This window comes from Protopterus annectens, chromosome 5.part0 (assembly GCF_019279795.1).
Source record: "Protopterus annectens isolate FY-2018-M chromosome 5.part0, PAN1.0, whole genome shotgun sequence".
Taxonomy (NCBI): domain Eukaryota; kingdom Metazoa; phylum Chordata; order Ceratodontiformes; family Protopteridae; genus Protopterus; species Protopterus annectens.
In genome coordinates, this window is record NC_056735.1 from 1,335,674,589 (window position 1) to 1,335,701,050 (window position 26,462).

The 26,462-nt window shown below is 35.1% G+C and overlaps 1 long non-coding RNA gene across 1 annotated transcript; it reads left to right on the top strand.

The window, feature by feature from the left end:
- The first annotated feature begins 3,854 nt into the window (after positions 1–3,854).
- LOC122801659 lies at positions 3,855–26,462 on the top strand. The gene is made up of 3 exons (XR_006364777.1): positions 3,855–3,954; positions 24,470–24,596; positions 26,149–26,462. It is a non-coding gene; the product is annotated as an uncharacterized LOC122801659 (long non-coding RNA).

Genomic DNA, 26,462 nt, shown 5'->3' on the forward strand with positions numbered 1-26,462 from the left:
TGCAGAGGAAAAATATTTTGTACCAGGTTTCTCACCATGGCTGTAGGTAGTACTCAGGAGTGTGATATAAGCAATGGAGAGTTAATTTTGTATTCGCTGTTTCCAGTTTGTGGATGTTTTGGTCAGTGAGGGGGGTGGTGGGATGGTCATCTTTTATGCATAACCCAGAGTGGGAAGAAATCAGAGTGGGTCTTACTTTAACAATTAAGAAATTACTAGCCAAGAGGGTAGCATCAGTACTCTGCTCAGCTGTTAGGATTCAAGGCAAATTTCAATTTATCTTTAAATTTGATAAGTTAGCCCAAGCAGTGAATTCTACACTAATATTAACTATCACGGTAGCCATTATTAAATGGTTGCAGAACATTATAGTAATTAAGACCGATATCATGACAATCTACAAAATGAAGATCTGATTCTAGGCTGGCATTAGGCGTGATAAGAAAATGCATCATTTTGATATTCCTATAGTGTTAGTAGTCACTTTGTGTGAGCAACCAATATCAGATACATTAAATATTATTTCACATTTTTATAAATCAGCTACATGACTGACTGAAACTGAAATTTTTCTTGTCTTCTTATGCATGTAATTGGTCTTCCAGACAAAATTGACATTCATGAAGATATACTTCATTTCTGAATAATTCCTAATGTTAGTATCTCACAGTGATAACAAAAGTTTAATAATGAAACCAAACACATTTTTATCAGTCATATAGCAATGTATATCTTCCTGGTATTCCTCTATATTTCTTTTGTACCTCCCTGCTACAAAAGCTCTTTATCTGACATTTACAAGTGGATGTAAACAAACAAGTACTGTGAGTTCAATAGCCTTTCCAGGTCATTACAGTTCCAGTTTATGTTTACATTCGTTATATGTGCCATTTCTCATATGCTGCTGACCCCAGTTACTGATTCAGGTACAAAATCCTTCAAAGTCCATTACTGAATACCACCTGACACTGATGGTCATACTGAATTAAACCTCTTAAAACTCTTGTGATACTAATGTACTGCTAAAGTATTTCAAACTCTTGGGCTGAATTGTAAACAATCTCAGTCTTCTATGCAACCATCTGTTAAAAGATATATTCATTTTAATACAGCTGCATGTAACAATGCAATGTATGCTTTATAAACCTGCTTACCTATCTGTATGACTCTACAGAAACTGCATATATGTATATTTATTGTTATTACTGCATAACATGTCTGTATACCTTTAACAACTGTATAATTATATGTACTTTAGCTCTTGTAATATATTACGGTAATTGTCAAACGTTAATGTTTCCTAGACTAAGACTGAAACTGATCATTTGTGGCCAGTCTTTACCCAAGTTAACAAATTGAAATTAATTAATTAATTAATTACAGACGCAAAACATTTGAACAGGACAACTGGTCTCATTAGCTTTGTATAATCACTTTGGAAATGTAAAATCTTACCAATTTAGATGTTAAAGTCTGGATGAAATCATCATCTAGGTAATCTAGTACCTCATTGATAACTTCAGAAGTTTTCTCCTGAAGTCCACATCAGTGACTGGTGAAAATGATCTGATATGCATCAATCATGCAATAGAAAGATGAATCGTCATGATCAGAGACACATTTATATCAGGAGCACAGGGCTAATTCAATTATGGTCTGCTAATGGAGCCTTTGTTAGTGTGTGTTTTATAGGTATACACATGTCCCATGACACAAAGAAAATCTATGATTGTTGCAGTTACTGAATTCCTCACAGGCATGACTAATTTTCTAGTTGTTCTGTAAAACTCATATTTATAACTTTAGAATTATACTGGTTGGTTTCCAAAACAGAAGGTTTCAAATTATTTACAAAGCAGCACATTCCCCAGATAACTGAATGAGTTCCAAAGCCAAAGGAAATAGGTTCACAGTGACAAACAGTGCAAGGAACTCAAGCCGTCCAATGTAGAAAACTTTAATAAGTAGCACAACATAAAATGCAAAGCTTTAGAGTAAAGAACTCTTTGTCAGTGCTAAAACACAGAAATATATGGTAACAAGGTTCAGTTTATATAAATGACTAGCATATCAAATAAATCCTAGCAGTTACAGATGATTTAAAATATAATTAAAATTAAAATATATTATTTCTAAATGCGGTTTTAAAAAATAATATATATAAATAAACCCACTGAAGGAATATCAAAACACCATACTTTATAAAAAATCACTTTTGTGTTTATGAATGGGTTTTATATTGTTCATAGTATTCCCGGAGGGACATCTGCCCTAAAAAAAATTATCCATTTATATTTTGCTATCTCTGATTTTGTAATCAGAGCCATCTACCCCATCACATGTCATCAGTGGTGTAAAGACACATTCCTTAATTACATCTATTCCTCTTGAATATGTTTCACATCACATCCTCCAGGAATACTATGAACAATATAAAACCCATTCGTTAAACACAAAAGTGATTTTTTATAAAGTATGATGTTTTGATATTCCTTCTGTGGGTTTATGTATTATTTATATATATATTTTTTTTAAAACTGCATTTAGAAATAATATATTTTAATTTTAATTATATTTTAAATCATCGTGTAACTGCTAGGATTTATTTGATATGCTAGTCATTTATATAAACTGAACCTTGTTACCATATATTTCTGTGTTTTAGCATTGACAAAGAGTTCTTTACTCTAAAGCTTTGCATTTTGTATTATGCTACTTATTAAAGTTTTCTACGTTGGACGGCTTGAGTTCCTTGCACTGTTTGTCACTGTGAACCTATTTCCTTTGGCTTTGGAACTCATTCAGTTATCTGGGGAATGTGCTGCTTTGTAAATAATTTGAAACCTTCTGTTTAGGAAATGCACCTGCCTTTTATTGCCGCAGTGAATTGTAATTGTTAACCTTTATGTCTGTAAAGACTGTAAATGTTTTAAGCCTCTGCTTTTTTTGCCCAGTATACAACTTTAAAGTTCAAAGAGATATTAAATTTCAGTCTCTTATGTGTGTCTTTCCTTACTGTATTACAGTGATTTTTTTATACATTCAGAGGCTAACACAGTCTACAAAACTGTGAAATTAAGCATTCTTACTGCTTATGCTTATTGTAGCTAAGATTTATTGTAGCTGTTGTTAAGCTCACTTCTTTTCAAACGTTGAAATGGGTATAGAGAATCAGTCTGCTATCCCCTTAAACTTGATAAATAAATGTATCTGCAGTAAAATCAGTCTGTACAAAAATACCACTACTTTATAGAAACATATGTCAGTAAATATCAGATCCAAGTTTACATGATTTGTTTGAGTGACTAAACATACCAGATATGTGGAGGATGTATCTGAATGCCCAGAATGCAGTTCTTTTCAGAGCAAGACGTCATTTCATCCAAATACACGTGAAAAATGCTTATATTAAATGGAAGGAGAGAGGGAAGAGTGTAATACTGCTTTATAAATGATTACAGTTTATCTTCATGTATTGTAAAAAAAATAGCTCATTCACTTAGTATGTTTATTTTGAGCAACAGGGTACATTAAGCCTTATATAACATTCACACAGTGTTTCAGCTATCATAAAAGGCATTATTTTATTACTAACATTTAATTACTACCTTACAAAAACTAATATTCAGTTACTATTAAATTATCATCTCTGTTCAGGTACTAAACAGTTTAATTTTGTCACATAAAGGTAACATTAAGTATTTTTACAGGACTTGCTTTTGAATGACAATGGCTTATCTATTTCCAGCAGTGCAGTTACTTTCAAAGCTTCATATTAGAGATTGCATAACTTTTATGTAATATCCCCTGATACGCCCACTATTGTGAAAGTACAAGCACATAAAAACAGTGTGTCTACATGAAGAGGAATCCAAAAACGAGAGAAAGAAAGTTTCACCATGAATCGTCTTGGTTTGGCATTACTTGTTCTGGTTGCACTGGCTGGCATTATCAGTGAGTATATTAACAAATATTGATACTGATTGATTGCTTAGCAGCTCTCTAGGTATTGTGTTCCATTTTTCAAATGCAGATAACAGTTTGTTTCATAGAGGTTCTATTCATTGCAGTTGCAAGTAATATATATATATATATATATATATATATATATATATATATATATATATATATTTGTATTTATGTCTTTCTTGATTTAGTAGTTTTTAAAGGTTACTCAGAGAAGTCATTGCAAACAACAGATATGGATCAAATGTAGCAGATGACCAACAATCTGTAAGATATTACATGCTAGGAACCTACCAGACTTATTACAGTACATTTACTTAATTAGGTGGCTAATGGGTTGGGGAGAGTTATACAGTTACGTGGAAATTGCATGCAAAAAAACAAAACAAATAAGGTTTAGAGGAGCTATAGCTGCTAGCTGGTTCTTGGCATGCCAGAGCCGCAACTGATAAAGCACAGTAATAAAATGACAAAGAACACTTTGGCAGAAATGTGCTTCTATTTTAGCCTTTGAAAGGAGTATTAAAATGCAAATTAATGATGTCTTAAGTTTATTCTTGGATGCGCTTATGATGCCTATTACAAGGGTGTATGTAGCTAGGCATACTCAGTGTACTCAAATGAGTTAATTTTTTTCTGAGCATCTCTTGTAAATTTCACCACTCAAAAATAACAGAATGTTTAGAATTGTACAAATGAATATTTAAAGTATAAAAGTATACAAAAATGCTTGTATGAAAGGAATACAGCTCTAAAAACAGATTTTTATGGGAATAAATGGTAACAGTTGAAAATAACGTGTTACCTTCCTATATGTATTGGGGTTAGCACTTTGAGGATTAAGTACATTTTTAAAATACTAAGTGGGTAGTAGGGGCAGCAACATGAGGTTTCAGTACAAAATGTACATTTATGGCTACACCTCTGGCCTGTTATTATATAAGCACATTATGTTTCATCATTTACCTTCAGGAGTATATTACAAATATGGAAATTGCTGAACAATGTAATTTGCAGATAGTCATTTCAACCATCTCAGCTCGTATCACCCAGATTCAGTCACTCATGATGTTTTTTTTTTTTTTTTTAAGGTCTAGGAAGTATATGAGTAAGGTTATAAGACTGCATGTTTCTGCATTCTAGGTGGACTGAGCTCATAATCTTTTGAAAAAGGAGTTGGATACACCTTATACTGCCTGTCAGTGGCTATTTTTGTTATTCTTTGCAATTTTAACCTAAACTACCTATGTCCCCTGAGCAATGACATCACTGAATTCCTAGCCAATATTGACTATATATAGTTAGTCAATGATGCTAATTGTCCAAATCTCCAAATCAACAACTCCATCCTGGATCTGCTAATTACTACTGACCCTACCATCTCCAGTACATCTATTCTTCCACCCTCATTCAGAGACCACTGCCCAGTAACCTTCTAAATTATCTAGCAGTCAGCAAAACTGTCCACCTTACTAGTTACCTTCAGACCCAGATCCACCATTAATACAGGCAATCTCAAAAAACAGTTAGCAACTTTTGAGTGGTCTCCCATTATCAACTTACAGTACCCTTACAGCTCTGATACATATCTTCCTTCAACTTCAAGACAAATTCTTTCCTCTTTCACAGCACCTTTTAAAATACAACAAATCCTCCCAGCTAACCACTGAACTGAAAGCTTCGTTCAAACTTAGGGTCAATGTGTGGCCTTCATGGAGACAAAACCCCTCAACAGAAAAGTGTACTGCCTTTATCTCTCTAAATAACCTAGCTAAGCAATCAATACACAGGCACAAAACCAACTAATTAAAAAAATGCCCTTCTAGGCAAACCCAAACATTTTTGGCAGGAAGTAAATCTTTTCACAGGACATAAATCCACTGATTCCTCCTCCTCTCCTATCACTATCCAGACCTCTCAGGCCAACTCTTAATCTCTGACTTTCTCAAAGAATTCAGCCACCTCCCTAGTACTATAGCTTCTGTTTCTCCTCTCAAATCCCTTAGCCCCACTCCTTTTATTCCCCCACTTCTATTCTAAGGAAATTAAACACAAAGAACTTGTTCACCTTCTAGAAAACATACCCGCTGGATGCACTCCCTGATGCAGCCAACCTACTCCCTTGGTTTATATCACTCTGCAAAAACTTTCTTACTAAACCTCTCCTACATATTTATAACCTTTGCTAAATTCAAAATACAATGCCAGACATATGGAAAAGTGTTCAAGTTAAAGACCTTTCCAAACAGCTTTAACCAGTAAATACTTTCCTCTTCTGCCCTACCTCCATCATCCCTACACTTGGGAAAATACCTGAAAAATTAATCTTTAACCAACTGTCCACTTATGTCCAACAGTACCACCTCCTTACACTTAAACAGCATGGATTCTGGGCCGTCCGAAACACAGTGACAGCACTATGGTCACTTATAGATGAGATCTTTCTCAACATGGATAAAAGAAACCCTTTATTGAAAATACCACAGCTGTTGGTCTAATTGGCCACTTCCTGCTCCTTTACTCGTTCCAAGAAATTGGGGTTAGCCCCAACACTGTCAGCTGTTTCCAACATTTATTAACAAATCAGTATTTCAGAGCCAAAATAGGCCCACCTGTATCATATACTTACCCCACTTTCATTTTTAATCTTTATTAACAAGCTGCCCTCTGATCTCCCTAATCTTCCTATTATGTTTTATGCAGATGACATGGTTATTCTTCAGTTTAGTCCATCCCATTCAGATATTCAAACACAGCTTCAGTCTGACCTCCACTCCCTTAATTCTTGGTTAAACAGCTATAACCTACTTCTAAACCCCTCTAAAACAAAAAGTATGATATTTGGAACCTCACAAAAGCTGAAAAAGCCTCCTAAAAATCTCAACATTGCAGATCTCAACAGTTGCCCAACAGAAACAATCACATCCTTTAAATACTTAGGTTTATAGCTAGACCAGTCACTTAACTTCCAAAGCCACATTGGAAATATCAGGTAAAAGATCAGTTCTCTTTTATTCTTGTCCTAGAAAATATCTCACTTTCTCTCCGTCCTGCTAGAGCTGTAATAGGCAAAGGAGTCCTCCTTGTGCAACTTGAATACATGCTCCCTATCATAGCCACAGCCTCTAAAAATACTAATCTAGTATACAGTCCATTGAAAACAAAATCTGATTGTTCATTTCCAATTTCCCCCCTCAGGAACACCATTGTATCACCCTCTCCAAGGTCAAATGGCTACCAGTCTCCTACAAAGTTGAGGTACTCCTAGGGTCTCTTGTTTTCAAATGATGTCAGCCAGGTGCTTTCCCCATCTCTCACAGCTAAACTCCATAATAAAACCACTCCCTACAACCTTTCTCAATTAACTTGCCCAATTAACTCCCTCACTGCAGACATCCCAGTCTAAAGTGCACTGTACCAACCATTCCTTCTCCATTCTTGCACCCAAACTCTGGTAATTCCTCACCCTTCACCTTAAAAAAGTCTCCTCTTTCCTCACATACAGAGCTCAATTCAAAAGACACCTTCATCAAAAATCTGACTGCAAGTGATTTTCCACTGGACTGCGTCACTTCTACTTTGACCCTCTGTTCTCAGCTGCTGCTTCCCTCTGATATTTACAACTAAAATGAATTCACATTTGATTTTCCACTCCATTAATATTATTTACATATTTGTATCAATTGTCTATGAAAGTATATACTTTCTTTGTTTATTCTGTATTTATGACTTTGTTCTAATTTCTTTTTTTGTGAATTTCTTCACCCGGGTTGTGTCTGCAAATGGTCTATAGTGATCAGTGCACTACCTCAGCAAACAAACTAAACTAAACTAAACTAAACTAAACTAAACTAAACTAAACTAAACTAAACTAAACTAAACTAAATAAATAAACATGAGGCAGTGACCTGAGAATGAGAATAATGAAGTCTGCTGATATGGGGGCTTTCTGTCCCTTGTGTGAGATGCAGGGGGAACTGCCTTCTGCAAAAATGTTGCATTTCTTTCTATTGTTCATGAAATTAATTACCTGAAATATGGATTTTTGTGTAGTATGAAGGAATTTTATTAAGCTTTTGTGATGTAAGTTTAGGGTGTTTCGAGGATATGTAGTAGAACCCCAATATGCATCAATATTCTACATTTATATGTCATTTAGTTTGGATTACTCATTTGTTATATTCTTAATTTCATTTCCATTGCTGTATATACAGTACAAACATACTAAAAAGACATAAACATGCATCAATGCTCTATTATTTAAATGCTGTTTAGTTTATATTACCCATTTAATGAATTCATTATTTCCTTATATTTTCAGTATAATACATAATTAATGTATGCAATAAGACAAAAAAAGACCACAGTATTGGATTAAAAGAAACACAGGATGGTAATAGCAAGCAAGAATATGAATAGGAAAGTGAACAGAATGGTATTGGAAACACAGGGTGTGCAGTATATAACTATAAAATATATAGGTGGTAGGTGGTGAGGAAAAGAAGGTATGTCTTCATTTCCAGATGATAATTAAAATGTTGTTTATTTTAAAGAATGTTTATACAAATACAAATACAAGAATTCATAGAATTATGCATGGTATCAAATGACTGCATATTCTGAATAGTATTTAATAACATTAAAAAAAGCATTTACAGATGTCTGTCTGCAGCAGTTTGGTGACATGAGTTGCAAGTCATACAACAGCTACATATTTTTCTTTCTGTAGCCACGTTATCATTTCAGGAAACTTTCCTGCTGTCTTCTACCTGATGAAACAAATTAATATGTTTAACTGTCAGATGTTATGCAAAGCTACAGGTGTCAGTTCTTCACAGACTCATGACAAAAACTGTAATCACAGAAGAATTCTGCAAGAGTTATCACTGTCAAGGCAGACTTTATTATTATTAAAAAACTACTATCATCAGCCCCCTTCCACAGGGTAAATGTATCAGTTTAAATGGCCACTTTATTGGATTTAAATAGTAAGTTAAGGAAGTGCTGGATACTAACTTAAGGAACACAACCAAGGCAAACCCTCCTTTTGATGGTGGTAATAGTGGTCGGGGTGGGGATTGTTCTTGATGGAGACCACATCATGGCAGTAAATAGTTTGCTTCATCTTGGGGCATGAGCAGGTAGATACCTGCTGCAGAAGAACATGAATGAAAACTTGTTTGCTCATTCCTACCCAGATTGTACTGCATGCCCAAACTATCCTATGTATCCAGTTCAATTCCCAGAGTTAGAGAAAAAATACAAGATGTGATATGATAATCAGAGTATGATATACTGCCAAGGGAAACTGCAGATGATGTATGTCTATTTCACAGAGATCACATAAATCATAGAAAATACAAAGCAAGTAGTCCATGTGGCTATTTACATATTGACAGTACCCAGTCTTAAACTGTACCTCCTTTTTAAGGAGCAATAGGCTTGCCATGCTGGGGGTGAAAATTAATACCCATCTGATTGTCTTAACTCTATTTTGAAGGCAGATACTGTGTCACATTGTTGAATCTGGAGTGGAAGTTTGTTTCAGAAAAGTGGTAGTTATTGTGTAATGCATCTGTCTCTCCACCATTTGTTTGAGGTAGGTTTGGATCTCTTAGTCTTCAATGGACTGTTTGATTTGTGGATAAATCAGAGGTCTGACATTGTCAGATCCCTAAAAGTCTGAAAACAAGGTAGAAATCACCTCTATGGTGTCTATAGGGCACTGAATACAGGGAGAGAACAGCCACTCTCTCCTGATAGCTCAAGCCCTTTAGGTTCTTTAGTTAGTAACTGTTTGGGTCTGTCCACCTACTTGATATGTTTAGTAAATTTTATTCCAAATATGTCAGCAGTGCCTATACACAAAAGATATTTTTAAGAATAACAGAATTAGGTTTGATAGTGTTCTTTAAGCCTGTAATAGTTACTTCCCAGATTTGAGATGTTTCCCCTTGTCAGCTTCATATTAGCATTCTTAGTCTTTTTGTCAAACATGCTCAGTATTCTGCTTCTCTACAACAGGCATGCATTAGATTTAACACTCTTCCCACTGTTAACTTCAGGTTATCTTTCCCAGTTATCCCCAAACACAGAAAGGATATTCTAGCAGGGAAGGGGAAGATACAGGATTTAATCTGTATTAATGATTGGATAATATATTCCTTAGACGGATTTAATATTTACAATTATACAGACAGGGTTATAATGAAAGAACTTTTTACTTTATTTCAAAAAGGCTTTAAACTTGTACCTAGGAGACATGTGGATGTAGCAGACAGTATAATGGAGCTGAAACTATACACGAGAAAGTTAAACTTTAGTATAATGTTTTCAAACCAAGAGAACGGTCTCTCTACAGGTTCTTATCAAACTAACAGAGCACTAAAAAGGAAAAGTATGTTTAATTTCCCCCTTCATCCTTTATTGAAAGTATATGAAAGAGCAGTGATGGAAGACATATACAAGATTTGGTCGGGTAAAGAAAGATTAGGTGGCAGCTTAGATTAGCTATGATGTTCCCCTGGATTAAATTATATCATTGCTATTTCATTTGTGTTTATGAAAATGGCTGATAGGCTATAAAGTATAACAAATACTCTCCATATATGTAAGCATTGCATCAACTGATTTATTTATGCCAAGTGAAAGGCTCTAATTTTGAATAGTTTCACAAATATGGGCTGTCATAAGAAAAACAGTTCTTATTTATTATTTTTTTACATTTCTACATATATTTTTTCAGACATTTTTGCAAACTTTCTCCTACTGGCTATTTTAAAGTGTTTTACACTAAGGCACATGATTGTTTTTGGTAACAGCAATAATTGGTTAATGCTCTAACCAGTGGTATGCTTTTTGAGGATATTTAACTGTTTTAGAAACTATGGAACATGTATTCTGATGAAGACCTCAGTTTGTAGGGCCAAAAGCACTTAATAATGTGTTTTTATTATTTCATTAAAGGTGGATTTTATCTTTGAGGACTCCCAGTTGGGTGTGTTTTTTATTTCTTAGTTTTGGTTGTATTTATATGCACAAAAGTTGATAATAACTTCATTAGTATTAATTTCCTCACAAGTCTTATTTCTCAATATTATATCAAAAATTTATTATATATGACATTCTTTTTTGTCTTACACGCTTTGCAAAATTTATCTTCCTCTTTTCACACTTCATTTTTCTCCTATCATGGAAACTCGTTCTTTCTTTTGATGCACCTCACAGCTCTTCTGCTTATGTAATTTTTTGTTCTGCTCTAGCCATCTAGCCGAACCCACCTTTCTATTGCCCAAGATGTATGTGCTATTTGCCTTTACTTCCTGTCACCCAGGATGCTGTGACTCTCACTCTGGTATTATCACTGTTGTTTACTACCTACTTCCTCATCACTTCCTGTTCACTCTAGATTAACGATGGCCTCTTTAGATCACATGTTCAGCGGTGGCAGCAAAGTCATACAACATAAGCTGCACCAAGAAAGTAACAGTACAGCTAGCTCTTTCCTGTGAGTTAATTACAACCCCTAATTTTTAAATAGCTGTTCAGCATTTATAAGACTGAAATGAATGATAACACTTCATAAGTAGCCATTGTCTAACTTGTAATTACATAGTGAATACAAAGCTGCTGCCGGCCCATTAAACTTTCAACAGCAGTCTCTTTCATAGTGTCTTTATATTTATTATCACCCATACAATCATCAAGCTATTTCTTAAACTCATCCAGAGAATGAGATTCTCTAACCCTCAATGGTAGCCTGTTCCAGGACATAGGAGCACATTGGGTGATATATCCATCCCTCTTCACAATGCTATTATAACTCTTCTTACAGATAAGTCCTCTATATCTTATTCTTAAATGGTGTTCTTTTAATGATAAACACTAGAAATCAAAACTTGAGCAATATTATTAACAAAGTTGCTAAATTTGCAGCAAATACATCTTTCAGAACCCACCACTGTATAGCACTAAAAAGACTAAATTGGTTAGAACTACCCCATCAAATAACATATACACAGCATCTCACCACCTGTAAAATTGTCCTGAATCCATCTGCTTGTCCAGCAATAAATAACATTGTACACAACTATGCTCCTAGTTATTCATTATGATCAAGTGAACAAAAACTACCGTCTGTCAACAAACCTATCACATCTGCTGGACATTGGCTGTACTTATACCATGTTGATAAGGCCTGGAACTCATTATCACTATCCATCAGGCCAATACCCTCCCTCCCATCTTTCAAAACCATTGTAAAAGACATCCTAGCCAAAAGCTGGCTATGTTCTTGCCAAATACCAGGATAGACAAAATCCCTAAATGTGAACAAATATTCGTAGCTCATATCTCCTTATTCACCTTCCTTTCTTTTATCAGTTTCTCTCCCCTGACTTTCCCTCTAAATATGCCATAAGCCTGCTTTTCTCTCATATCACATTGCAATTCCTGTTTGTATTATACCAACTTACCTTTAATTTCTCTATAAACAAGCTGAAATGTCTCTAATTGTTAAACCATTGTCATATAAAGTATATCTACTCTTAACAATTTTTTTCATATTATGTCTAATTTGGTATAATTATTTAAATTGTATTTTTTTTTGTATTATTTTTGTAGACTGCAAAATTACTATTGTTAAAATATTTTGTAATACTTTGGAGCTTTTTTCCCTGGGTCTCTGCTGAAAAGGGCTCCTACCCAGTCAGACGTAACAAGTAATCAAATGTCAATTAATAAAAAAAAAAATGAATAAAAACACAGATCAGCCTTCAGTTCCTGATTGATAGTAACCCAGAATTTTACACATATGTTTTTCTGACCAGCCTGAATAATGTACTGTGAAAAATCAGATGTTTAAGTCTATCTTCATATGGCAGATTACTGACATACTTTATTCTTTTGATAAAATGTCTTTGGACCAACTCTGAGATGTCAGATAATGATACAGATCAAAAAAATCTAATTATATTTAATAACGGGCCTAATTACAGATATGATAAGTGCTTTTACAGCTTTTGACTCTCTGGTATCCAATATACACAAGATTAATCCCACCTTTCTCAGTGATTTAGAAGTTATATGTTGCACAAGGGCTCAGAAACATGATGCTCAAACCTTACTAAAAACACTTTACAACAGAAAACTAATAAAATCAACAAAACATGCTTCCATGCTCACAATAAAAAAACATAATTTATTAAAAGATTAAGTGCTTTCATCTTCAGCTTTATAAGACAACATCAGAATGCATAAACAACTGCCACTTCCTTATTTTACCAAAAGTGCATCTTACATAATCCATATGCCACCAATCAGCATATACTATTAATGTTTACTTTGTAATCATCTATTAATAGAAATGCATCGACCATGCTTGGCCACCAGGGAAAATAAATCAATGGAAAGAAATTAACCCCCCCCCACCAATTAAATATACCAACTATGAGATTGCTCTACACTGGGAAAAAGGCAAAGTTAACTGTGGTGGCAAGTGGTTTGTTTCCCAGAGAAAGCTCTTCGGAAGTCCATGGTTTGGTTTAATGGAGTTTCGCTGAAGTAGAGTCGACAATTTCTGATTCAGTGAAGTGTAAATTCAGTAAGTAAAAGTAGACCCATATATATATATATATATATATATATATATATATATATATATATATATATGCTGTTGGATGTAGAGCAACATTGCTGTGATACCACGGGTTGGGGAATATAGCCTTTCCGCTGTATTGTGCGATCTTGAAGTTGCTAAATTTAATTAGCAGTGGAGACAGGTTGCTAGCTCTCAGTATTGAGAGTGCAGGGAGGCTTGATCTGCAACCAATTTTTATCCACTCTTTGCCTACTGGTAACTCTACTTCTTTTCTCGTTATAACACTCTACTGAAATATTTTCTTTTATTTTCACCCCATTAACTATCTCCCTTTTTCCACATTGTACCTATTAAATTATCTACCTCTGCTTAAGTAAATATGTTAATATAGACTACACATTTTTCTCCACAAATATTTCTTTTTTCTGCCTTAACTTATCCTTTTATCATTGTGATACTCAGGTGACAAAATAATATGTCACATTTTTCCAACAACTTGTATATTAACTGATACTTCAAACTCCAGTTTTATTATGCTTACACCATTATCTATGACTTTTATTTAATGCTGTATTGTATTTTATTTTAATCTTTTGATGGAACCTTTACAGGGCTATCCCTTAGCATGCTGCTGAAAATGAGCTTTTTGGCTCAGTCAGCCTTTACCCGGAAAGAAAGAAAGAAAGAAAGAAAGAAAGAAAGAAAGAAAGAAAGAAAGAAAGAAAGAAATTTCCTTTCAGGGATCACAAAGACTAGCAACATTGCCTAAGAGATTGCCAAAAACAAGGAATGTTTGATCTGCATGAGATAGTGCATGGTAGGTTGTAACTGTTCCTCTCCGCAATCCTTATGGTGCGTTTGCACAGGTAAGTTCTTAGGTGGAGGCAGCAGTACATGAAACTAAACAGGATACTTGGAACTTCTTCTTATGAGATTCTCAGAAAGAATGGAGGGAAACATGGAGGAGAGGGAAGCAAGTCTGGGTTAGCATTTCCTTTCTTATGAAGTTGTAATTATGGAAATGATGTGCTAGAGAGGTAAGGTGCCTGCCTGATACCTTTTTGGGAAGGACATGCCCAAAATATTTAACTGCAAGAGCTGGTGCACAACAAAGGCAGCAGATGGATTTATCATAACCCAAGTGGGAGAACAGTTCCTTGTGGGAGGTATAAGGTTTGACCACATTAAAAAAATTACAAGGGTTTAAGATGAATGTAGTTATTTAAAGTGAAAAAGTAATTTTACTTGTGATTCAAAATACGTAGTCTATACCACAGATTGCAATAATCCCACTAAGAAGTGATATGTAATCTGCTAGTTAGTTCAGAGAACTAAATCTCTGAAGTGATAACTAGCAATTGCCTGTGTCCAGGATACAGGGTTTGATTCCTTTCATCTTCACTGGCCTGCTATGTTTCTATGAGCACATCAATTATCCAGACAGTACATTTGGGTCACCCCTGAAAAAGAGATAATTTGTCGAGAGGACTTACTTGGTCAGCAAATAGGTAAAATAAAACAAAAAAATGGAGAACAAATTAAATAAAAAACTGATATATTGAAATACTGCAGTGAGAAACTGAAACCATCAAGGGACCATTCATGGCAGACAAACTCTTGATGGTAGTCTCTCATAGTTAATGTTCTTGTGCTGCACAGAGGGAATGACTATGTATCTGAACTTTTATTGTTAAAAGTACAAATTATTTTGAAATGTAATACTTTGTAGACCAAAGGACTAAACATTGACCTTTAATGGTCAGTGTTACTGTGAATTGTATATCTAACTATACTGTTAGATGCTTAAATCACTATTATTTATGGATTAATGTGTACTTAATTAAAAAGTGCTATTATTGGCTGGATGATTCATTTAATTATTTATACTCACTGTATCTAATTGCTTCCTAATTCCCCACAGAAGGTGAAAGGTTGAGGTGCACGGTACAGGTGAACACTGAGAAAATTTAATGCTATCTGCTGTTTTTGTACATACTAAATGAATCCCTAGAAACTTTTAGGAAAGTGGGACTGATCCCAATCATATCAATGAGAAAATCATCATGAAGAGGTTTAAAAATGTAGGGCATTCAAAGAATTATTGTTATGATTGTTAAATAATTGTAGGGGGACTGGTAATAAATATTAGGTGGGTTGGAGTAAACTTAACACTGTAATGGAATCCCGAGTTTGCATCTTCTTTTCATATGTAGTCATCCAACAATACAAATGTAGAAACAGTATCACAAATGAAACTATTAGGCATTCTAATTGAAAAACTTAAGTTTGACCTACAACTATCTCCAGTTATCAAACAAAAAAAACATGAAACTATGATAAAGACATATCTTACTGACACTACTATACAATCAATAGTTAGAAATTTTCTGCTTTCATCTTTACTATATGCCTCACCAATTTTTACCAATTAAATGAAACAGAAACATTAAAACTAAAAACATATTATAACAAGATCATAAAATCTGCCACAGATACCCCACAGAGAGCACACCTCTGCACCGTACTAATAAAATTAGTCTGGCTAGAATTGCCCCACTTTTTAACATTTATCCAATTAATCCAATTAATCACTGCCCATAAAGTTATCTACATGCCACAAAAATGTCCATCTCTCTAAAATTCTCTGCAATACTTCTCTAGCAAGATAGAAGTTAAATCATTCAACAAATCCCTTGTAACAGTCACCAGATCTTATAACACTGCTGGTGACTCCATCCATTCCACTTATATCTCAAAAATCTGGAACTATATCCCTCACCGAGTCAGAATAAGACACAATCTATCATCCTTCAAATCACAACTCAGACAGCAACCTAAATAAAACATGGCTATGATACTGTCTGAATATGTCCTCATCTATCTATTTTTATTTACAAACTTAATAGAACTTAAACTTATAGCCTTTTATCTTCCTACTCCACTCCCCTTACATCACCTCCCTTACCCCTTTATCTCCCCCACACCCACTCTATTCTCACCCTTTTCACACCTATCACACTGTTTCTCCCTATAAGCACTTTTCACTCTATTTCTAAAACTTACCTTTTCTTTTTTTAGATCTCATCCCGCTCCACTTTTTTCACTTTATTTCTATATTCACACTTATACTAAATCTTCCTGTACTATAACATTATCCCTTAGCAATATTCTTTGCCTCACACTCTTAACTGTCTACGCTTTCTCATCTTTCCTTCACTTCTTATGCTCTGCACCTTTTCATGCCACCTTCTACTACCTTCTTTAACATATCACTACAATTACCTTACTTTTTGAGAGAGAAAGAGAGAGAGAGAGAGAGGAAAGAAACACTTTTGTTTTACTCTGGCATTTATGTAATATGCATTTTTGCTTTACCTTAACTTATAAGTAATGGACATACATGCAGACTTACTTCTTTTAACCTATGTGGAACTTTTTTTTCCTGGTCCTCTGCTGAAAAAGGGATCACATCCAATCAGACTTTCCTGGCCATAACATTAATTAAATGCATCAATAAACAAATAATATTTGCCAGCTATCCTTTTCCCTGAATTATAAGCCAAGTAAGGTTGTAAAAGATGGTAAGGCAGATGCAAGTCCTTTCAAAAGACTGGAAAAAGGCAGATGTTAAAATGATCTGTCTGCCTATTGGACCTCTGCAGGTAAATTAAGGGGATAGTTTTCCCCGCCTTGGTTGAAGATTAAATGGATAAACCTTTTAACGCATGGGTTTCATTCCTCAATTTCATCTCCTTGAACTGTATTCCTCCTAGTGAATTATTGCTGGTGCAGTTCTTATTAGTGCATTAGAAGCAATTCAACATTTCTGGGCTTTTGTTTTTTCTCCACAGTTGCGCATCCATGAAGTGTGTTTATATAAGTAAAGGGAATGAAAAACACTTCCTGTTGTTTCCTTCATCTAGTTAAGCTTCCACAGGCTCATTTCATCTTATTGTACCATTGATGAGATCATGCTTGATGAAACATAATCAATCCTAATGAAGTCACTGCAGAGGGGAAAAGCAATTGGATAGCTACAAACAAATCAATGTAAACAATAATCCTAGGTAACCTTAATATTGATTGGTCCAAGTGTACTCAGAAAACTTTCACAGTACTATCATTCTGTATGGATCAATACTAATATGCATGACCACAAGGACAGATAAAGTTAGTGGCAAAGAAAGCATTTTAGACTGGATATTAACAACTCACAATAACAAAATTTCCCATGTAGTGAATGCCTGACACTAAATGTAAGCATAACTAGTTATATGACAAGGATTGCTTTTAGGACCTTTAATAATTAATATATTTATAAATAAAATCCATACAGAATCACACCCAGCAAATATAATCCAATATGCATATGACTCAACACCACCTTTTTCAATCAAATAGATTTTAAATGACATACATCATTACTGACTTGCAAAAACTGAAAACTGGTTGGAATGATCTAAACTACTGCTAAATGCAAAAAAACAAAAAACAAAAACAAAAAAAAAAAAAACAAAAACAAACAAAAAAAGCCAAAGCTAATGGTATTTTCATCAACAACCCAATAATCAAAGTATGCAACTTAACAAAATTATCAGTCAATAATACCAGAATTAAGTTTTGTACAAAATACAAAACTACTGAGAATAATAAAAGACCATAGATTAAGATTCGAGCATCACATTCAACATGTAGTTCAAAAAAATAAATAAATAACTATAAACTAGGAGCCTTTCATAAAGTGAAACTATTCCTTACAGAATATGCATGTAAGACTATAACTCAGACCCATCTACTCACTAGTTTCCTGTATGCCTCATCAATTTTCAGTAATCTACTTTCCTCTTAGCTAGCTAAAGTGGAGCAGTCCTATAATAAAATTGTAAAGTTTGGAAGTTACCACATTAACCTAACACATCTATAATAAAATTGTAAAGTTTGGAAGTTACCACATTAACCTAACACATCACTCCCTTAACTGACAAAGTATCTAAAGCCTTTTCTCATATTAAGACTGCCCTCAACATCCTGAATACCTCAAACAATACACCTCTATGAGCAAGTTATTACACTGATACTCACCCTCCAGAGATCTGTGCTCCCTAAACCAATACCTAGTACTTACTCAGAAATCTAAAACTCCTAATGATGGCTGTGTATACCCTGATTACATTGTTAAGCTGTTGAACTTGATCCCAGCAGATATCAAAAATATCTCATCTTAATTGCAGTGTAAAATCTCTTTGAAGATGTACCTTTCAAGCAAATGGTCCTACCCTTGCAAAAAAAAAAAAACATTATAAAGACGCCTTTTTATTCAAAATCTTAATATGTATATAATTAATCCCAATGAAATCATGCCTGCAATCTTTTTGAAATAATTCCCACTACTACCCTTGTACCAGCCCTATTATTAGTCTCCCATCTCATGCAGTCATACTGAATAAATATCAGAACAATTCTCACACCTTTACTACTGTAAAATCCAGGTTATGGGACTCAGATGAATTTAACCATTTGGATAAAATATGCATATATCCTTTCTACTGAAAGTATGCTAATATTACAAAGGGAACAGAGCCATAGCTAGCTCAACTGGTCTCATGAACTCAGCTCTTCCAAGGAAGCAAAAAAAAGAAAAAAGAAAGAAAAAAAAATTCTGCACTACAGTACCCAATCCACATGCCCACCCTGGCTACAAACTCTTCAACTAAAAAGAACAAAAAAGTCTTCAGACTTTCACATTACTATAGGAAGCCAATTGGCTTAGGTTCATTGGTTCCTACAGTAATACAGTTTTTTAAATTTATTTATTTATGTTTTACTCTTCAGCTGAAGAGCGGGGGGGGCATAGATTTGGTGGGGTGTAATTGGCTACTGTGCTGTATGAAGTCAATTGGCTTTCTACAATAATTTATCTAATGCATAACCCCACCCCCCAACAGCTCTTCAAGTCAATAGCAAAAATATAAATAAATAAAAAGCAGCAAGTTCAAGTGGCCTTCTGAACTGGCATTTTTGGACAGAAAAAAAGCCTGCCTCTTGATTGTGCCCCTTAAAAAATTGTGCCTGGGGCAATTGCCCCATCTTGCCCCACCCTTGCTATGCCAGTGAATGTGATTATATACTTACAATGTAAAATAATTTGAATATTCTACTGAATGTTCTGTTGACATGGGTATTTTCTACTGATGTGTCTGAGTTTAACATGCTGTAAATACTGCACAGTGTATGTAACACAGTGATCACCTATTAAGTCATATAGTCCTTAGTGTTTTAGCATACTTGTAGTGTTAGTTCAATAAAATGTATGTAATGCGGGGCTCCTCCCCAGGACCCCACTAAAAGGGGGTTTTGCCCAGTCAGACTTTCCCATTAAACAAGGACAAATAAATGAACAAACAAGTAGATAAACAAACAGGCAGACAGACAAACAAATATGCTGTTGTTTTAGTGGGATCCATAGTTTGCCCAGTCAGTAGAGTAATGGGCAGAGCTGGTGGGCTTAGCGGTTCATAGGTTCATAGTTATATACTCGGCTAATGACCACCAGGGCCTTTTTAAGCCTAGCTGTGCGATTTAACCCACTTGTGTTCTTATGTATTAAGGGCATTTATTAGGAAGAGATATGTTAGAAATTTTCCAGAGATTATGTGTGTATGTGTGTGTGTGTGTGTGTGTGTGTGTGTGTGGGGGGGGTATGTTACCTTGGACATTACTGTCTGCCTCTGTCTATCATAGACATGGAAACCAGTCCTGGGGTGAATTTTCCATTTCCCATCCATTGTTCAAAGTTACACTTAAATAGAGTTAGATATGGACTCTGTTTCACATTGATGGGGAGCCTGTTCCAAAGCATGGGGATCTTCTCAGACATATATCTGTCTCTCGCCATCATTCCTTATTTATGTCACAAGGAAAATTTAAATCATTGGATTTAGTGATTTTCATGCTATATGTTTTGTGGATGTGTAAAAGGTCCATCAGAATTGGATCTGAGGATGCCTAGTATGCCAGGCATAGATTGCCTCTCAGTAAACTGTAGGAGACTGAGTATAGAGACAGGGCTTTAAGGCAATCCATATAGGACAATGTGTTGATACCTTGGATTCTCCTGGTAAGGAACCTTTGTGGGCATTCCAACTGTTGCATATGTCTAGTTATGCCAAAGAGGGCATTATACTCAGTAATGGGAATGATAAGGGCTGAATTAAGGAACATTATGACTTCCTTGGACCTGGATGCCATGCCCTTAATTCTATGTTTGTTGACATAGAATGATTTTCTTAATACCTTAGCCATGTGTTAATCAAAGGCCAAATTACTATCTACATATATTCCTAGATACCTTACTACCAGGTCAACTCTTAGGGGTGTCTTATCAATAGAGTAACTAGCCTGGGGGGCAGTTTTCCAAAAGCCACTATAATGCATTGCTTGGCATTGAGTTTTAATCTATGGCTTTGGCACCAGTCATTTATCTGTGTTAGATCATGTTGTAAGATGTTTATGTCATGGGGGAATCTATGATAGCTTCCAATTTTCTGTCATCTGCAAACTTAGTCAGTCAAAGGCCCTTGACAATAGCCTTTACCTCTGAGAAGTAGATTCAAAATAGGAGAGGTCCTAACATGGAACCTTAGGTACCTACAAGTCACTGGTTTCGTAGTGGAGGTGGTCTCATCAATCCTGACTTCCTGGATCCTGTCTGTGAGCCAGCTGGCAATCCAACAAGTTATGTAAGGGTTAATGTCCAGTTTGGTAAGTTTGTCAACTATACATGAGTGGGATTTTGTATTGGATACCTTAGTCAGGTCCAGGTAGACAGTATGCACCATTTCCCCTGATCCATTGCCTTGTTTACCTTTTCAAAGAAGTCCACCAGGTTTAGTAGCATGACCTTAGCTAGACAAAGCCAAACTGTGTTGGGTCCAGTATCTGAAGGTTGCCTATGTCCTTGCTGATCAGTTAAATGGCTTTGTGTATCAGACTACTCGGACTAATCAGACTATAGTTTCTGGGGTCACTTGATGGTCCACCCTTGTGAAGTGGGATAACTCCATTGTCATTGTACAGAGCCTGTTGTAAGACTAAGTTGAAACGTGAATCAAGTGGTCCTGATATGCCATGCTTCCAGCTATTTAGGAGGCATCAAAGGATATTGTTGGGGCACATTGAGGCTGTGTTTTTGACATTAGCTAGCACCAACAAGACCTGCTCCCTGTTAATAGTTGGGGGTCATGCTAATATGCATTTCATGGGGGAGACAGGGTGGGAGTGTAGGGTGAGGGTTGAGCTGAATTTGTCAGCTAGCATATTAGCCATGTCACTCTGCTCAGTGAAGATGGTATCACTGACCACATATTTGATACACTGCTGTGTGCTGACATATTCAGAAATAGCTGTAGAAGGCCTGCCACTGTCATTGGCCTTGTTGGACTTAATTAGTCCTCTTAGATTCCTATTTAGCTTAATTAGAGAGCTCTTATCTTTATGGGATTTGCTCTTCCTGATTTTAGCCATGATGTTTTACTTTAACTATATACCTTATTACGGTGAGGATTCCACTAGTGTGGTTCGCTTTTAGAGTTTGCTTTGGACTTATTTCTAGTAGGTACAGCAGCTTCTACACAGCCACTTACATGGTTGTACAGGGTCTCTGTAAACAATTCTATGTAGGTTGCTATGACCTCGGGTTGGGAGGTACATTACATTTTGACAAAGTATCACTTAATATTATGTAGTTGTTTTGGAACAGTTCCTAACTGTTAAAGGGTTTGCTGGGGTTATCAATTTGCTTTTTATTTTAAAGAAGACAGTTTTGTGGTCCAACCTCACCAGTGAGGATGTGACACTAGGAGGGCAGGGTTGCAGCTCTCTCTCATATTGGTGAGTACCAGGTCCAGTATGTTTAAACCTCTGGTGGGCATGCACATTATCAGTTCAAGGGTATTTGTGTTAATAAAGTCCAGGAATCATTGTGCCTGTGAGTTTGAGGCTGTATAAGTTTCGTAGTCTATACAGGGGTAGTTAAAGTCTCCCATGAATAGGGTATTTTGTGTAATGGTGAGTGTCTCTAGTAGGTCTAGGTATGAGCTATGGGTTTTCAGGGGCATAGAGGGTGACCTGTAGCTTAAACTCACATACTGCCACAAGTGTGAATGAAGCACCAAGATTGAGGACCCCTACTGAGTTCAAAATATAAAACGCTACCTTTGGCATTTAATTCTACTTATGGAAAAGAAGTGCAGTATACTGTATAAGCAATACTAAAATCTTGCAGAAATACACAATCTTCCCACAACTGCAAATGAGGCTATAGGACTTAAGTAGTAAGTAGTTCTTACTTTAATCAGTGCATGAGTCTCTGTTTCATATTCTTCATTAAAATTCTCATTATCAGTCCAGTCCTGAGAATAATCCTGAACACGTTCAGCTTTAGTCAGCCTTTATTACTTCATCTGATCTCACAGGCAGAGTTAGGTTTATTTTATTACATTGCTGTTACTTTTTTGCAGGTAGTGAAGACTACATAGATTACTGAGTTTTTGCGGTTAGCTCTCTGTTTTGGAGCTCAGCCCCTTCTGTTAGTTTTCTTCCTTCACTACTGACTCAAGCAATTAACATGTCAGACATCCTTTTATCCTTTACCACTGTCTTCATCTTCTCATCTCACATTTTATAGTTTTATTAGTTTTGTTGTGCTTTCTTCCTTTCATTTGCAAACATTAAAAAACACTCTCTTATTCTCTGTTTAGTGTTATTCTGAATTGTCATTTGTAAGTAGTTTTGTTTTCCTGGGAAACAGTCTGACAGCTGCACCCCCTCCCCATTTTTACGGCTTTCTTGAAGTGGCACATCCTGCTTCTTGTTATTTGTTTAAGCCATCTGATGCAAGTACTAATTACTATAAAGGCTGTCTTCTGATTGTATTATCTGTCCTCTAACTGAATCATTTCCCTAGATGTTTTCATTTATAAAACCATTCTTTCAGAAATACAAGGTGCTCTTTTCAAGTGATTCTTCTGCAGTTGTGCCCCATTGTAATACAGTGTTATCATATAGTGAGCCCAGGTATTCATGATTGAGTTTCTAAACTTTCTCTTATGTTTCTCTGAAAATCTATGAATCAGGACCTCCTGTCAGTAAAGTTACAATCTAAAAGATGGTCCATATGCATACGTGCTTTTGCAATGCATGCACATAATATAAAATTAAACAGAATGTAGATGAAGAATAACAACTCAAGAAAAACTGTATACCTCTGACTTTTAAACACAGGACAAGTGTATTTTCTGCTATATGCACTGCAAATGTGTCTGATTCTGAGTCTGACTAGCTAAGGTATGGTGTGCAAATACTTAAAAGTTAGCATTAAGTGAATATTAGCAATGTTATGCAAGAAATCTAAATAGTTAACTTGCCACTACTGTTACATCATACCTTCTAACTATTTAATGTCATTTTCATAAGATGTAAGACTTAAGCATGTCTTAAGAAAGTGTTGCAATGTACATGAACAAATTAAGTATTGTTAACAATAAAAAATCACTGTGCTACATTTATGAATAAATCAATTTCTTGTGTAGCAGTTTTTCATGCATTGGTGGTAAATGTCACCCAACCAACAGTAAACAACTGAGAAGGACACAAGAACCTTGCAAAGAGTAAATGTACAGGAAATTCCTAAGAAAGCATGTTGTCACAGTTCAGTGTATTTGTGCCTTTAGTTCTACACAAAGATAGGCTTGAGCACAGTCTGTGAATTGTTTACTTCTATGTGTTTGATATCAACATATTTAATGAATTCAAAGAGTGCACACCAATTATTACAATATGCCATTATTATGATACATGTTCCTGTTTAAACAATGAGTATGGCATTGCTTTTTTTTCTCTTTAAAGGTGAACACAATGGTGTTGAAGCAGCTGCGCACACCTGCAGAGAACATAAAGGTGTCTGCCGTCCAAACTGCTGTATTAAAGGGGAGTTAAATATGGGTCACCATGAAGGCTGCCTAGGAAATGAAGTGTAAGCATTACATTGTATTTAATTAATAACAGTCTAAAATAAGCAGCATGGTAATGTCCAGAGAGAATATTATAGTCTACAATCCATAAAATCAGAGTCTGTAGCTTCCAGCAAAGTCAAACTGAAACTTGAAACACAAAATACTGATTCTGTCTTACTGAAATTTGAAACATAAAATACTGATTGCGCCTCTTTAAGTGAAATGTAACCACAATACATGCCAATTCACATATTATTGCATGTCAGCAAAAACAGTAAAACTAGTAATAGCAATGCTAAGAGCAACAGTAACAGTGGTGGTAATACTAAAGACACAACATACTTTCATTAAGCACACTTCAGAATGAGGCTACATTAAAGCAGATGGGAAATATGTTCAATGACCTTAATTTGTGAATTATTCTATTCTGCATACTTTATCAGTTTTCATTTGTTATTCTTTTTTTGTACAAAAATAGATAATTCTTTGCAGGAACTGCAGTGCTAACTAAGCTTACCAATTTAATGCAAATTAAACAGCTATTCAAAATTAAAGATATTAATGAAACTGAGTGTATGTTTATATCTGTCAATATATATATATATATATATATATATATATATATATATATATATATATATATATATATATATACATGGATTTATACCATAATATCGAGCTTTGGAAACTTGAAATTCGCATGATCGAGACCATATGATCGAGTTTCTAAAAACTCGAATGTTAAAAAAAAATAATAATCTACATTTTTGCAGGGGGCAAACCTCCCTGCACCCCCACAATCCTTGCAAATTATATATACCAACACTGAAATCGCACTTCAGTGAGGAAAAGGGTAAATCCCCCAATCTTTACTGTACCAGGATCTACATAGATGTGCTTTAATGGGGAATGTACCCTTTATCTTACTGTAGTGTGATCTCAGATTTGGGGGTGCAGGGAAGCTTGCTCCCCTGCAAAAATGTTTATTTTTTTTTCCTTTTTTATATTTGAGTTTTCAGAAACTCAATCATATGGTCTTGATCGTATGAATTTTGAGTTTCCAAAATTCGATAATATAATCACATAGATATAGATATAGATATAGATTACTAGACATCCATCATTCCCAATGATGATGTCTTTAATGTTAACATGTTAATGTTGACAACACAATGTCAACACTGTTCTGTGCATGCTCTAAGGATTAACCTTGGAGCAAGCAAAGTAGACATCATTTTCCAAGGATGCAAGCCTTCTGGCACCCTTACACCTCCTGCTAATTATAATTGCTAACTAAGTGATTGCACAATCCTAAGGGAAAGAGCATTGTCCCCTTCCTTCAGGGATTGTCACTCTCACAAACCTGTTGACTGTCTTTTCTGTCGATGAAAGCAGGTCAACAAAAGAGATGTTGAAATTACCACATTTTTTATTTAGTAACTATGACTAGCTAGATAAATAGATACAGATATAGATACATACATAGTTGTAGACATATATATATGCTGTGTTACTTTACTCACTTCTACACTACAGATGTGCAATTTATTATTTCTTTCTGTTTCTCTACAGCTGCTGTCTAACATAAAGAAACTGGTTATCATGCAAGAAATAACTACCAAGGAGAGACAAAACCATTTGTTTCTGGAGATGCCTTCATGTTTCATGCAGCTATGACTGTTATTCTTTATTCATATCATCTCTGCATTTGCTTATTAAACACTTAACTAACAGGCAGAATTATTTTACATCATGCAATTAAAATACTTGATAAAAGCAGTTTTAATTTCCTCAGCAGTATTAATGAATATGTGGATATTTGGCATGCTCAGCTTTAAATGTTTTGTTATGCTCATTTTGAATAAAATGTACATTTAACAAATGTA